We start from the raw sequence: 14,281 nt of genomic DNA on the forward strand, positions 1-14,281 counted from the left end.
CCTGTGCTTACCTATCAGCTGGTGATTAAGTGATCAGGCAGATGAGGGCTGATAAGCATGCATGGCTGATAGCAGTGATCAAAATGAGTTTTCAAGACCATCTGTATGATTTATAAGCACAAACTAAGTTTGTTCTTGGGTTGTTTTTTTTTTTTTTAATGCAATCATTGATGGCAGTTCTGTGAGTAACTTTTCTATTAAATCCTAGGACAAATTTCAGTCTGTAATATGTTGTTGCAAGTCCTGTTAGAATTTAATTCCCATGCCCATAAAGTGCACCTCTACAGAGAAAAAAAGTTTCTGTTTGTCAAGGACAGAAAGATGATCTTTAAGGATTCCTAGAGGATCTCCTGATCATGCAAAATCTCCATGGCAAACAGAAATAATCCCAAAGCTATTTTTTTGAAACCTCACTATGTGAGGAGGAGTTGCTTTTTTTGGATCTAACTGAGTAAATGACTAAAGTCCTGAGATTCAAGAGGTTTTAATGGGTTAAGGGAACCCTTAGGTGAATTCCAGATTCTAATTTCAATTATGTTTGAATTGTGTTCTTATTCACTTCAGATGCTTCCAGTATGGATCACTACTCTTTTTCTTCTCAATGCAGCCAGAGGTGAGACATATCATGAATAAAGTCTATAAAGAGTAAAAATGATGTGCAGCTTACATCAGGATATCTATATTCTAGAAAAAAAACTGTTCATTGGAATGGATTTAACATAATTCTTCATTAGGATCACTGAGTCATGTCATGTCTTTCCCACATTTAACTCATTACTTTTTAATTCTGTAAAGGTTTTTGCAGCTAGTAAACAGAATGGAAATCAGAAAGGTATTTTTATATGCAAATTGATACTGAAATTCTTCCAGAACATTTCCTACCCTGAAATCACTCATGGTAGCTACAACCCTGGTAATGAGAGCCTAGGCACCCACTCTTCACAGTGCTATGCAGAGAACAAGAAAATAGTCTTGGTCCAAAATACCTCTTCAATGACAGGAAAGAATGGACTTTTCAATAGCAATAAAAATTTGTTGGGATTTCACAACTGATGTGCTACAACAGTGTGGAAGGATGACAATTAATGGCAACACCCGCATGTCATATTTGCACCATTACTGTATTAAAGGCACAATAGAAATTGTGAAACTGGTCATTCAGGCACAGATCACACATCCTGAGGCTGTGCTTTGCTCTAGGCTTCCACTCAGATTCCACTTTATTGCTTCCACTAAAATCTTATGGTGATGAAAACAATAAGGGAGATGTTTAATGTCCATTGTGGAGCAAGCAGAAGTATCTATTTTAATGTTTTGGTTTCTTTTGGCTCCCTCATGAGCTGTTGCACAAGAAATAACAATTTAGATAATCCCTAGAGTTTAGGACTGATTTAAAGGACTATTCTGTGCTGACAGCAAAAGCTGATTTCTTCTTCCCTGGATCAAGATTTTATTGTCTTGTTCCAAGGGCTGTGTTAACAATATGTTGAACCAAACTTATCCTGAGCTCACCAGGCTGAGCTCCAGGCTCTGTTTGCAGCAGGAACCACTCCTGAAGTTCAAGTCCTTGCCTCAAACACCCGAGCAAAACTGAGCCCCTAAATGAAAAATGCTCAGAAGTGCCATCCCAATCCAAATCAGGCTTGTTTGGCTTTCCTGGTGTAAACCCTCTCCTGCCAGCTTCGTGTGCAGAACCTGTGACATTCCCAGAACACAAATATCTCTTTCTTTGTGCACCCCAGGAAGGGAAGTTTGCTACCAAAGGCTTGGATGCTTTTCAGACAGCCCCCCATGGGCTGGGATCCCGGGGAGACAACTGGCAGGCTTGCCCAGCTCTCCAGATGCTGTGAACACAAATTTCCTTCTCTACACCAGAGATAACATGGTGAAATACCAAGTAAGAAAATGCTTTGTTTTTAAATACTGACAGTGTACAATACATTCAATAAATTGTAGGGAGGGTTTCTTTTCTCACATATTTTGCTCATAAGACTGCTGGGAGAACCTCCAATTCTATATTTGACACATGATAATTTTCTTCCATCTTTTTTCCTTTTTCCTCATTTCAGCTCCCCGAGGAGCCAGGTATATTTACAACATACATTAATCACAGCCCTCTAACACAAGTTATTACAGGTAAAAGGCTCCAGAATTAAGGGGTTTTATATAAATGGCAGTCACAATCAGTGGAGGTGTTTATTAAGTCACTTCAGAACAAGCCCAACTCCTCCAGCTGAGGGCCTATGAGGTTTTAACAAATCAGTCTTTCACCAAAGGTGAGATGTCTGCTAATTAGTGCATGACATCCTCCTTTTAGGTCAACAAAACCATAACAAAAAATATGTAAGAGCTAGTAGTCAGAATTTCTTTTAAAGAAAATAATGTCTTCTTTCTCAATACACACCAAAATACCTACAGCCTCTGAATTTGAAGCCTGGTGGGATTTCCCATCAAATATCAATGAAGCAATTAAGGTCTTATCTTCAAAGGAAAAAAGAAAGAAAAATAGGTATAGTTTCAAAGTCAACCACATAATACCTTTCAGAAGATGCTATCTTTGCATTTCTATTGCCAAGTTTGATAAAATCTTGTACTTACATGGCATGTTGTACCAGTATATCACAAAGCACTGCAGAAGGTGCCAGTATCATTAATTCAATTAACCAGAGGCAGTGAAGCATTTGTTGAAGTGATTAATTGATTAAATGAAACTTGAAAGGGAGTTTAGGAATGAGGAATAAGACCCATCTTTTCCAGGTCTAGAACTATGCCTTAACCATTGGGGCACTCAGTCCTTCATCAATATGCACAGATGAAATAGTCACATCCTTGTTGTGTTTGTTGGTTGTTTGGTTCTCTTGGCACAGAAAATTTCAGCTACAAATCCTTCAACTATAAAAGCTTCGAATTTCCGAGCGCACAGGAAAACTCGTTTCATTATCCACGGCCACCTTGCTGGAGCAGATCTCCCCTGGATAACAAGCATCTGCAGGGTAGGTACAACTATTTTTAATAGTCATGTTGCTTGTATTTGAAATTCTAAATATCCACATCTGGCTTTAAATTCCCATGTAAAATTTGCACCTCTGTTCTCTTGTTAATTCACGGAGCACAAAAGTCAGATTGAAGCCCAGTTCCACACGACTACTGTCTTGTTCCTGGCTAGGAGTATAGTGCACTTCAGCCTTCTCCTTAATGCCCTTTTGCTGCATTCGCCTCCTCAGGGAAAGCTATAATAAATTGATTTTTCAATTCCTTGCCAATAATAAAGGGAGAAAAAAGAGCGAGTTTTCTCACCTCAGCAAAAGGTCACAATAAATGTGTCAGTTTGAGTGACACCTTTGATCTAATAAAACCAAAAGGCTTTGTTCAGCAGATTGGTTTCATTCTACTCTGGCACATTCCAAAAATGAAATTATTTCAGAATAAAATACAAAATCAGAAAGTTCTATTGGTAGAAATGTCTAAATAGAATATTTTGGTTATAATCTATGAAATTCAGGGCTGAACAATTCAAGCACAAATTTGAGAATTCTTTTAGATGATTCAAGCATAAACATTTTGAAGGATAATGCTTGTACATATTTTGGTAACATGGGTACTGTCATTAAGAGAAGTTGGTACCTTAGAGCCAACCAAGGCATCTGGAATGGAAGAAGAGCTGAAGGAAGCTTGTGGGCGTCCTCTAATCACTGGTTCCACTCTGCCTCCTTGTGTTGATCTTCAGCATCAGTAGGAATTACTAGAGATGTGTCATCACCGGTCACACAAACAAAACAAAATACAGTTTACAAGTGCCCTGCTACAGTTGTAATTAATGGCTGTTCCCGTCTCCTCGGTTCTTTTCCTGTTCTCCGCCAGTTCATGTTTCACTCTGAAGATGTGAACTGCATTTTGACAGACTGGAGGGGTGGCTCCAGTGGTCTGTACACGGACGCCGTCAACAACGTCCGCGTTGTGGGGGCCGAGCTGGAGTACCTGGTGAACTTCCTCGAGGTAAAAAATATCCCTGGCACGTGCACAGTCCACATAAAGGTTGTGCTCAGAGTGGCACCTTTAGGTTTGATTCAATACAGCCAGGAGGAACCAGTAAAGCAGGTCCAAATGTTATAGAAGGGCTTTAATCCCTCACAAATGAAAATACTTGCTTTAGCGTCATAATTGATTTGGAAAAACTAACATGAATTTTCAGCAGTTCAAAAGGTTTGAAAATCTGAAATGAAACATTAAATCCCCTAGATTTAGTGTATTGGGATAAGATGGTAAATAGCCATGAACACCCTGAAAATGAAGAGGGGTGGGATGATTGGGGAATTGCTTCTCTTTAGGTAGAGATCCCCTCACCCAGAACTGTGACTTTCCACCAGAACACTCATCTCCACTGCCCAGTGACCTGGCCATGTCCTGGCACTGCATAGGGACATGCTGCAGTGTCACTTGTATACCCACACTGCTTTTTTCTCCTTTCCATAAACCTTCACAGCAGGAGTATGGCTACTCTCCTGCCAACATCCATTTCATCGGCCACAGCCTTGGAGCACACGTGGCAGGGGAGGCAGGGAGGAGGAAGCCTGGCATTGGAAGAATAACAGGTACTGCAGCTATTTCAGCTGACAAAACTTTATATTTTCATGCAACTTAAAGAGAACTGAAGAATCATTTCTGCTTTATAAAAATACAATACAGAATGCAATGTGCTGCTCTGTCATAAATAACAGTGTCCAGCCAGCATGGTGGCACACAAGTCGTGACACAGTCACACATTGCTTTCTTCCAAAAACTGGTTATTTTCTGCTTTCCTTCTCTCCCAGTCAGCTCTTTTCTCTGCATAGGCATTGCTTTGTCTAAGCCATGACTGAGCAGTCACATGAGCAATTCAGGGAAACTGGAGTCAGAGCTGTGTTTCTTTATCTCCAAAGAGACCTCACTGACACAGAAGTGAAGGGATACCATTTTCAACCAAGATATTCTGGAAATAAAAATAGACTTCTTGCCAAATAAAAATTCATAAATAAATCTACGTGCTCAGAGTAACATATGAAGATTTCATATTTTTCAATAAAATTATTAAAAAATCCCAATAAACCAAACCTCTTATATCATTGTTCCCAAAAGTAAGCCAAGCAGCCATCACCATTTTACTGTGCTGCAATGCCTTCAGTCAGATTTCTATTAATACCCTGCCTGTTTTTCTAGCTGTGGACCACAAAATGGATTTTTTTTTAATGTAAAGGCAGAAATGTAATCACATATATAGCATACATAACCTGTGTGTGGTGATATACAGATAGTATTATTTACTCAATCAGATGTATCTCCATTCATTTAGGTTTGGATCCAGCTGGGCCCCTCTTCCAGTACACTCCCACAATGGTTAGGCTGGATCCTTCAGATGCAAAATTTGTTGATATAATTCACACTCATGCTGGTCACCTTTTCTTTGACTTTGGTAAGTATTCATTGAAAGGCTGCCATCGGCACACAGGTTGGCTACAGAGCACCTGGGATTGATCTGCCAGGATCCGTTGTGCATTTCAGCTCCAGGGATTCTTCAGACTTGTGGCCACCTGGATTTTTACCCAAATGGTGGGAAGAAGATGCCAGGATGCAAGCAGCTTCGTGTGCCTCCTGCAACTCGGGATATCAACGACCTGATGAGAGGTAAATACATTTTAAAGAAGTAATACCTCATTATAAGTTACAGGTAGAAACAGAGGCTAGGATAAGGTAAGACCTTTATATAGTTTAGATTTGGGATAGGAAGACAATACTCAAAAATGGAACATTTAAAGTTGCCTCTGAAATACTCTCCAATTTTCTTTTATACTAAACAAGACAAAATCTAGATGAAAACTTCAGTTAAAGCATGCAAAAATGTGCATCACAAGCTTTCTAAAAGCCTGCCACTGTGCTGACAGGCTGAACTCAGTGGGAATTCTTCATATGAAGGATTGGTAAAATTTCATCCATGGATAATCCAAAAATGAGTATTTTAAAATCTGAGCTCTCCTTCTCCCTAGGAAGATATTACTCCCAATATTAGTGGGATTCATGCATGCCATCAAGCTTTAGTCTCTTCAAAGAGAACAGTCCAAGGTCAGAAATATAAAAGATGATAAAACGACTGCTCCATTAGTAGTTCTTCAAAGAAAGTTGGCCCATTAATCAGAATTACCCTGGGATCCAGTACAACAGATCCACGAAATCCTGTCTTCTGATCCTAACCTACAGAAATGAGAACATCTATATTTCACAGCTAAATGGTTTGAAATCCCTACCACTAGTTAAATAATTTGCTTTCAAAAATGCTCTCCCTTAGAACTGGTCAAGAACTTAGTAACAAAGAAAACTGAAATCTGGCTGTGCTCAAAGTCACTTGGAACAAAAACACTTTCCAACTGGAATGCATAAAAATGTCTGCATTTAAATAAAAAAAATTAAATATTTTTCCAGAGACATTTCAAAAGGCTCTTTGCAATGTTTTGTCATGAAGGAGAAACTCAACTCTATTGAACACGAGCAGATGGAGTTGGTTGTTCAAGGAGCTCTTGAAAAATAGAGACAGCCTTAACTCCCTCTTCTTGGTTAAACCTTACTTTGTTTGGTAACCTCTCTATTGTTTGCTAATGTTTACATTTATGTAGTGTTTTTATGTATTAAGTGCTTTAGACATAATATTTAGTGACTTTTTCCCTACAGTTTTTGATGCAATAGAAAGACTATAGGTGTTAAGTGAATTTGCCACTAACATAAATTGAGCCAGCTGTAAGAGCTGAGGGTTTAAAAGCACAAACCATTCTGAATTAAAGAAGGAGCTACTAAGAAAACATACTCAGGAAGCATTGATGATGCAGATTATTTCCAAGAAAAACAGACAACAAGGACTTTTCAAAGAGATTTTAGTGTGGGTTTTCTTTTCTTTTCTTAAGGAAAGAACAATGTGTCAACTGGTCAACACCAGCTGGTCTATCTTTAAGATGCATAAACATTGCCATTGGGGGAAATTTTGATTTCACTACAACCTGTGCTAGTCTGCAACTACTTCAGTGCCTCCCAGACTTGCCCTTGTGGTTTGGTGAGCCCCCACCACATGCTGAAGTGGAATAAAATCCATTTTTATACAAACAACCTAACTTGAGTATATGGATTATTGATATAGGAGAGACCTCGGAATCAAGGAAGATAACATTTGCTATAAGGGACATGTAAATATAACCCAAATAGCACTTCCTTTTTTCCTTACTGGCTACTTATAAATTTCAGTGTGATGGGGAAAAGTACTTGTTTCAAAGAGTTCTGACAAAACCAAAGACATGCTGCCAAATATCCTGCTTTTCAGAGGATTTCACAGAATTGCTATCAAATGACTTCAGATTTTATAGTGCTTAAAAACACCAAAAGCCACTGAATTCATAATAATTGCTAAAATTACCTTTAATTCTAGAAATTAGTGGAAACTGTGATTTTGCAGAATACCATGTTGTGATAACTGTAAGAAAAGGGAAACTACTTCATAGTAACTCCTGTATGCTTTACAAAAACTGCAGCTATAAAATATTCCAGTCTTTGAAATATCAAAGGGGAACACTCCCAAATGCTTCTTCTTTCACCTTGTGCATCTCCACCTCTGTTAAAAACTACCTCTTTCCAACAGAAAATAATATATGTAGGCATAAGTACACTATCTTACTACAAAACCAAATAATTCACAATTTAAATGTCTTCTAATCATTGTCATTTCTTTTACCTGAGACATCACTATATGTGCAAGTGCTTTTGAGGAAAAGATACCCCAAAATGTTTCTTTGGCATGGACTTTATGTTAGTGTATTGCTTTAACCAGTTTTTACCGGTTGGCTTTTTGTTGGTTTGTTTTTTTCCCCAGCATACAGATCTATTGGATGTGGACATAAAAGAAGTCTCAGGTATTATGCTGAGAGCATCATCACTCCAAATGGGTTTGTTGGGTACCAGTGTGACACATATCGAGAGTTTGTGTTGGTAAGTGCCAGGTCTGGATTTATCTGAGCCCTGCCCTTCTTCTTTTAATAATTCCTGGGACAACTTCTACACTTGGGATCATGGGATATGAGCACAGGGGACATTCAGAACCAGATCATACCCAAAGCCAAGCAATTTCACAATGGAGAAGTGATAATGATAATTTTGCCTTTTTTCATCAAATGCACCAATAGCCGAAGGACTACAAATACCAATTTGAACAGAACCTCCCACATATCAATACTGAACTACCTCAACACAGCAGAGCTATTTTTTCCCACTGCAATTAATCTGCTTTCATGCTTATCTTGTTTTACCTTCTTTTAATGGATGTCAAGGTCTTGATCTGATTGTCTGATCTGTGCAGGTAGATTGAATCCATTAAGGCTCTGCATGGGAATAAAGAGCTGACAGAACAAATCCCAAATGGAAAGCCCAACCTTCCTAAATTCCAGTATTCCTAAACATAAATATTTTTACCATATGGGTGAGACATTCAGCCAGACCCACTTGGAAATGTGGTTATCCATCCTATAACCAGCAGAAAACCTTCCAGTGGACCCTGTGAAAGATGAATTTATTACCTGGACATTACAGATCAGGTAGCAAGGCACAACACTCTTTATGGTATTTACTTATGGTCCCTGCAAGACCACAAGGAATTAGGCCAGATGTCCAACCTGTTTCTCTCTGATTTTCAACAAGATGAAATAAGATGACTGACCACCTCAACTCCTTTTTCAACCACAATGATAAATACTGAAGATATGATCTGAACTGAGAAGCAAAGACCTACAAAAAACCCAAACAAACAAACAAACAAACAAACAACTGGGAAAAAGCTGAAATACCCTATTTTTCTAAAATTCAAGAAGTAGGATTTAAATAGATGATGTCTTATAACACACATTTTTATTTTCCCCCCAGGGAGACTGCTTTCCATGTCCAGAAGAAGGATGCCCACTGATGGGTCATCATGCTGATAAGTTTTTACATAAAACTGAAAAGGAAGAGCAAAAGGTTTATTTAAACACAGGGCCCTCCCCTCCATATGCTCGTAAGTGCTCATTTTGTGGTGTATTCTAAAATGGCAATGAATTATGTGTGAAAAAGGACCTTACACTTCTGCAGAGCTGCTGCAGTTAATGAGTTGCACTCAATAAAACATCCAGAATTTTAGGTGTTAGGAACATGCAGTACCAGCATTATTTGGGAAAGCTGAGATAATTGTAAAAACCGATCAAATGATGCTCACCCTTGGGTTAAACTTGGTTATTACATGATGACTTCAAAAATTCTATGAAGCTGAAATTGGGAGGAATTTTATGCTGGAAATGCATAATTTCAAATTTAAAAATGTTGCATTGTTTTTATTGGCAAAATTTATAGAACCGGAGCATTTCAGGATATTTTTGCCAAGCTCATCAAGCCAAGCTCATCAAGTCAAAACTGTATTTCTTATTGCTCATCAAGCAATAAGAAATACAGTTTTAGTTGTGATTAATGTAGAAACAGCCACAGGACTGGGGAAATAGGAAAATTAATAAATGAACTGCAATTTGTCAGAGGTGTTTTTTGCTTACAAGCATGTTTGTGCAATCCTTTTCTCTCTCTTAGAGACACTGAAACATATAAGAAATTTAACCCTTAGGAAAGAAATCTCCTTACAACTGTAATCCATTTGATTTTGCTTCCCAAGGCTGGCGAAAAGAGATACATGTTAAAGTATGTGCAACAGAAACCATGAAGGGAAATATAGATGTAGCCTTGACTGGAACTAATGGCTTCAGAAAAAAATACACCATTGACAAGTAAGTTTAATGTGGCTGTTGGAGACGTGGCTCTGTCACTGTTAGCACATGGAATGTACCCACAGCTTCTCTCCCATGTGTCACCTTGCTCTGTGTGGTCTGTGATTTATACTGGTAATAAAAGCAGCTGATAAGTGATGGAAGTTCCCTGTGCTGCAGGCTGTGGTAAAAATCTGTTTGCGGGTCCCTCTTGCTCTGTATTTTCTTTTGTTTTCTGAGGTTGATGTTAGCCCAGCAAAGTGGGCAAGAGCTCTGTGGCTGCTGCTGGACTCAAGCACGATTTGGTGATCTCTGAGAATACAAAGAGCTCAGAGATGCACAGCCATCCAATTATCCCCTCCTCTGGGGAATATGTGAATAAGAAAGTTGCAGCTTGCCCATGAATTGTGCTGGAATGTGGGATTCCTGTCCACTCAGCCTGGCCTTTTCCAGTAAATGGGAATTTAAATCTCAATAAATAGATGCTGGTCAGCAACCCAGCTTCAATATTACAAAACCAGCCTCCTCTGTGTTTGCACACAGCCTCAGTACTGGTCTGTACCAGGAGTACCTTTGGTTATAAATACACCACTGCAGCAATAAACTCACAGATAATTTCACTGTTAATGTCACATTGCAATTTGTGTTTTGTTAGAGTGAACAGTGATAGCACAGAAGGCACAAATGTAAACTATAATTTTCAATTTCCTTTGTGGTTGAGAGCAACCAGAAACACTGAGAGAACTTTTTGACTTGGATTTATTTGAAGATAGATCTTACTTTTCAAAAGTAATGTATAGAATAAATCATGGTGATACTGACAAAGGCTGTGCTAAATGATAAGTGTTTTCATCCTGAAAGGCACAGGAATTTCAGCAAAACTATAAAAAAAGCTCATAAAATTCTAGCAGTAGTATTCAAAGCCCCAACTCCCACGGCACCCCTCAGCTCATCTCCCTTATTCCCTATAGTCAAGTTTTCTTTTCCCCCTCATTTGTGTAGAACATTGAGCATCACTTCTGTGGTTTTCTTTTGGCAGGGGAACTTTCAAACCAGGCAACACATACTTGAACTACATCGATACAGAAATTTCTGGGAACATTTCAAAAGTTGAGTTTCTCTGGAAAAAGCAAATAGGTCATGCAGACAGAGGCTGCATGGGAGCTGAAGAAGTCAGAATAATATCGGGGGAAAACGGGAATATGTAAGTACATAATCTAATGTTGTAAAGGTAGAAGTTTTTCTCCTAAATGTCATTTTCATGTGCCCAGCTCTCCATGGCACACAGCACAGCACACAGAAACAGCTCTGCAGGGTTCAGCCCTGTACCTGCCTGGGCAGGTCCTTCATGCTGACTCCAGCCCAAGCCAATGGGCCTGGCAGCCGCTGCCATCTGCAGGACTTTACACTTTTGGAAAATACCTCTTGTTTAGTTTTAACCAAAATTAATCCAGTTTATGCATCCACCTTGATGGATTATTTGCTTCTTTTCTGCCAAGGTCAGGATTAAATCGCTAGATGGTATTTCTTGTTTGGACTCAGATGTTTATTCATTCTTATCTATGTTACAATCTCACAAGCTATGAGTTCTACAGTTCTTTAACAAGGTAAAAAATGGCAGAGTAGCTCTCCCTACAAGGGATAAACTGTCCAATTAAGAAATTACACCTAAATTATTTTTAACAATAACCAATCACCCACGGACCACAATACGAACTTTACTATCCAATTAGACAAAACCACCCAAATCCATGGACAAGAAGGAGAAGGACCAACCTCTGCCCCAAAATCTCCATCTTGCTTTATATATATTACTATGTTCTAAAACCTCAAGCTCCTAAGTTTTCCACCATGTGACATTACACACTTCTATTCAAACTACACACCCACAATCCCAGTTCTATCATTCCATTTTGGAAGCCTTCTCCATGGCCTCAGGTCAAATATAGTGTTCTTTTGGGAGTCAGTGCCTCTCAGGCACAGAAAGTCTAAAATTCTCAGCATCCAGGGCTCCAACACATCCCACTCTGTCACGTAAACCAAAGTGTGGTAAGTGGGAGAAATGGAGGGAGCAATTCCCTTCAAAGGCACACTCCTATTCCAAATGAAAATGCTAAGGGAGCCTGATCAAAAAGGCAAACACATCCTAAAAGTTAATAATTAGTCGAGAACTAGTAAGTCTTAAAAAAAAATTGATAACACACTCTATGTTCTCAGTCTATTGGAACGTATGCTTTAGCCTAACATGAAATAAACCCAGGGTTTATATTAATTATGTTGGCTAGCTGCCTTGAAAATGTCCCATTTTACTGACAAGTGTTTCCTTTAACTCTCTCCCCTTGCCAGGTCTGTGTTCTGTGGGTGTGGAACTGTGCAGCCCAGCATGTGGCAAGCCCTGGCTCTTTGCTGAGGGCCAGGAATGCCCAACCCTCACCAGCTGCAAGGGGACCCTGCAGGCAACAACAAAGGGTTAACGAGGCTGCCTCAACAGACTTTGAGTCCAGCCCTCTATGAAAGCTCAATTTCCAAGTTAGTGCTGTCACCTTGTCTCCATGCAGGGCAGCTACACTCCTGTGAACTATGGTTACAATGACAGAAAACACATATGTTACTAATAACCAGCTGGACTTTTTTCTATACCTGAAACAGGCATCTCCTTATCAAAACTGTATTGTACTACTGAGGAACTTGAATTTTCTGGAAGCCTTCAACAAGAAACTATTTTCTCTTTGCCAGTGAAACTGAATTTTCCACCTCTACTTTGCCTTTGTGAAAATGCTGAAGTCAGACTTGAGCTACATCATTTGGGTTAGCACTGCCACTCCAAATTTGTCAGCACTTTGATTGTACTGGTCAGCAAAACCAGACCACTAAGAGCTATCAGCATCAGCCAAAATAAGCCTAAGTTCCTTTGTTTCAACACAGGCTACCCACAAAAATTATTTCATTTTTTAATTACCAGCTGCTGTCTGAGGCACGCAACAGATTTCTGCCTCTGCTGTGAGGTTTATCATTTGGGTGCAGAAATGGAGTGTATCAATCACATTGGGCAATTCTGTGGTGTCCCGTGCTGCCAGCCAGCTGTTGCAGAATGCTCAGTGAGGTTCCCCAGAAGGTGTTGGGGTGTTACACAAGGCTGAATGGGGCTGATGAGCAGGTGTGTTTCAAATGATGCAGCAATACTTTTGAGATGTCAGAACCCTGTCACCTCCTGTGCAGTTTGCTGAAGGAGCTTGCTCAGGATATTTGATAAATCAGGTGTCTGCCTTCTCAAAAGTACCCTTTATTTATCATCTCCCCATGAGCAGGGTGGGACCAGAAACCACCTTCAGCAGGAAATTCATCCTTCTTTTCCCTTTAAGGAAACTTCTTGGCAAGATTCCCTTCTTGAGCAAGAAGGGGCTTCCCTCTCCTGTGCTCCCCTGGAGATATAAAAAAAGCCCCAGGTACTTCTACACAGTTTGGAAATATCTGTAACTGGTAATTACAACATCTTGAACATCCTCCATAAACCATGCATGGCTCTCTGCCCCAGAGTTGCACAAATTAAGGAGACTCTATTCCATTGCCTTTCTTACAGTCAGGAACTGAAGCAAAATAAATGTAAATATTTTCCTCAGGATCACAAAAACCTGGGTTTTATGGCACAAACAGGAGTGTGATCAGTGCCATGTTAGGCATCACTCCTCACAGGAAGGAAACAAAGTCCTGTTGGACTCAGGGCTTCTTTAAAGCCCATCCTCTCCTACCTCCATACTTGACTGTGCTCCTTTTGCAATTCTAAAAACTCATTTGAGGTTTTTATGAATAATAAATCATATTCTTTCAAGAATACAAGTTTCATTTTGCTTAATTTTAAGCTATAGATTTCTGTGTTCTGACATTACAGGGTTGGACAAACTGTGACAGTCCATTCAGGCTGCTGACAATGTTGTACAGCTGATTAGACCACTTAAAACTGCATTTTCTCACCCAACTTTTTCAGCTAAAACTAGAACATTGCATTAATTTCTTCCCCTTGTCTTGTCATATGCTATTTCTTGAGTTAGTTTTTATTCTTCGGTATAGTAGACATCAACACTGCCCTTCTTTTGCTAATATATTTTTAGACAGAACAGGAGAGATTTATTTTTATGAAATAAAGGTGAAAAAACCCACACTGACAGCACCTGTGTGTTGCTGGTGGCAAATAATCTCCCTTCTTTTTTCTTGTCTATAAAAATTTTAAATTCTTCCTACTATGAAATTTTTGGATACTATCTCTTCATATTAATGGTGCTAGTCCAAATAATGCAAGGGTTTGATATTTCATGAGAAAACCTGCCTTTGACAAATCTCTGGACAGGCAATTCTTTCATATCTTTAAAATAAGGTAAGCCATCTTTTCAGAACAATTTAAATTGAATCTTTAAAATGTCGAGTGAGACACACCACTCCATATGTTTGGCTGTCATGTGGAAAGGTAGTGCTTTTTAATATCAAACATGCCT

General features: G+C 39.2%; 1 pseudogene; it reads left to right on the forward strand.

The window, feature by feature from the left end:
- The first annotated feature begins 564 nt into the window (after window positions 1-564).
- LOC139599060 (pancreatic lipase-related protein 2-like) lies at window positions 565-12,305 on the forward strand (annotated as a pseudogene).
- Window positions 12,306-14,281: the final 1,976 nt, after the last annotated feature.

Source organism: Agelaius tricolor, unplaced genomic scaffold, assembly GCF_023055355.1.
Source record: "Agelaius tricolor isolate 1412-34295 unplaced genomic scaffold, bAgeTri1.0.p SCAF_22, whole genome shotgun sequence".
Taxonomy (NCBI): domain Eukaryota; kingdom Metazoa; phylum Chordata; class Aves; order Passeriformes; family Icteridae; genus Agelaius; species Agelaius tricolor.